General features: G+C 44.3%; 1 pseudogene across 1 annotated transcript in view; it reads left to right on the top strand.

Moving 5' to 3' along the window:
* Window positions 1-606, top strand: part of LOC111817327 — a 4,374-nt pseudogene extending 3,768 nt beyond the window's left edge. Inside the window, exon 2 of the transcript XR_002821563.1 lies at window positions 6-606. The product of XR_002821563.1 is annotated as a zinc finger MYND domain-containing protein 19 pseudogene (transcript). The remainder of the gene's footprint in view (window positions 1-5) is intronic.
* Window positions 607-2,295: the final 1,689 nt, after the last annotated feature.

The raw sequence follows: 2,295 nt of genomic DNA, 5'->3' as shown, positions 1-2,295 counted from the left end.
TCCAGCAGCTCCCCACAGACCCCATAGAAGAGCAGTTTCCTGTTTTGAACGTGACCCGGTACTATAATGCCAATGGGGATGTGGTGGAAGAGGAGGAGAATTCCTGCACCTACTATGAATGCCACTACCCACCCTGCACGGCCATCGAGAAGCAGCTCCGGGAGGTCAACATCTGCGGGCGCTGCCAGGTGGCCCGGTACTGCGGCTCCCAGTGCCAGCAGAAGGACTGGCCTGCCCACAAGAAGCACTGTCGGGAGAGGAAGCGTCCCTTCCAGCATGAGCTCGAGGCAGAACGATGACGGGCAGTGGAGCTGCCACGCTGCAGGCTCATGGCTTCCGGCTCTTCCGTGGACACAGCGGAGACTGGCAGTTCAGTCTGGAGGTGCTGAGGAAGCCAGTGTCTGGTCCAGAACAGCCACCATGAAGCTCCCTATGGCACACAAAGTCTGTGGGGACGGCGCCCCTCCAGTGTTAAATCTCCAGCGGAGACAAGGGGAGATCCCCCAGGACGTTTCTCATTATTTATATGTTAATATGTTTGTAAACTCATGTACAGTTTTTTTTTTGGGGGGGAGACAAGGGGATGGTTAGAAACCACAAATAGAATCACTTGCTGTAATCCTCAAAAATAAATAAATAAATAAATAAATAAAAAGTAAAGTGTACTGCTAGAAATGTTTTCGCAGTGTATATGACAATTTGTAACCAAATTATGACCACTGAAAAAGAAGCAAAAACAATCCTTCATCTTGGGGCCTGGGAGATGGCACAATAGAATAAGTGCTTGCCTGGCAAGCACAAGGGCCTGAGTTCAATCCCCGGTTCTGGAAAAAAAAAAAAAATCCTTCACCTTAAAATACTGCAGTGGATCTGCCATGAATGCTACCTGACTCCTGGTCCTGGGAATTTATGTGTCCTGCTACCATAGGTGAGCTTGGCATTTTCTAGAATTTCAACTAAATGGAATCACACAGAATATATGCTTTTCTGACTGGCATCTTTGCCTCAAATATTTTTTAAATCATTTATTTACTTATTTATTTATTTATTTATTTAATTTGGTGCAGGCTTCTTGCTATGCAGCTCAGACTCATAGTGATCCTTCTGTCGTAGCCTCCCCAGCACTGGGACGACAGGCATGCACCACCAATGCCTGGTTTCAGGACTAGCACGATGTGTGGTACTGGGGATTGAACCCAGGTCCTTGACCTTGGCAGGCAGGTGCTTAGACCACTGAGCTATCTCCTCATCCCTCAAGTATTTTTTATTCTACCTTCTTTTGTAATCCTTTCTCTTTACTGCTAATACTTAAGTATTGTTTACTCACTTGTTCATGGATATTGGGTTTGTTTCTAGATTGGCACTATTATGACTGAAGTTGCTATGAATTTCATAAATGTATGTGTTGTTATGGCTTGGATCTGTGTGACCCCCCAGAGCCTCACACACCCATATGAAGAGTTTTGGAGATGCCTGGAACAAGGGTGTGAAATGCTGGACTACGGCATGTGATGCTGGGATTAAAGGTGAGCGATAGCTAAATGGTCTAACACAGTCCTGGGTATAGAGAATGGAAGCCCCACCCTCATTGTGGGTGGCATCGATCCATAGGCCTACGGTCTGGATAGGACATAGAGGGACACAAAGAAGACGGGCTTGCTGCCTGCTGCCTCCTGTCTATCCTGCTGCTGACTGCTCGCCTTCTCGGTGCCCCTCTGCCATGCCACCCTGCAGCCCACTGATTACAGACTCAGACTTCCACAAACTGTGAGCTACAATAACTCTTTTCTCCTTCAAAACATGGCCATATATCGCCATCATTACAAAGTACTTATGTGTAGAATTTCTGAGTAATATGATAATTACATGCATAACTTGACAAGAAGCTGCAAACCTGATTTTCAGTTGTGTGTGCAGTTCCACTTTCCTTCCAACAACACACGAGAAATCGCAGATCCTCCCTGTCTTTGGCAACATTCGTAGACCATTTCTGTACATCCTTTTGTGCAAAGAATCTGTTTCAATCTTTTGCTTATTTATTGTGTTATCTTCTTGCTTTTGGATTGGGAGAACTTCTTACATGTTCTGGATACACGTGTTTTCTTAATATGTATGTGCTGAGAATTCCCCCAATCTGTGCCATGCCTTTCACTTCCTTAATGGTACCTTTCAAAAAACAAACATCTTAATTCTGACAAAATCTAGCTTATTCTTTTTTTTTTTTGGTTTGTACTTCTATATTCTAAAACTTTTACATTTTGTTTTTTTTTACATTTAGGTCTATGATCTATTTCA

This window comes from Octodon degus, unplaced genomic scaffold (genome assembly GCF_000260255.1).
Source record: "Octodon degus isolate 3935 unplaced genomic scaffold, OctDeg1.0 scaffold00004, whole genome shotgun sequence".
In the NCBI taxonomy this organism is placed as follows: domain Eukaryota; kingdom Metazoa; phylum Chordata; class Mammalia; order Rodentia; family Octodontidae; genus Octodon; species Octodon degus.
This window is presented reverse-complemented; position numbering and strand designations above follow the sequence as displayed.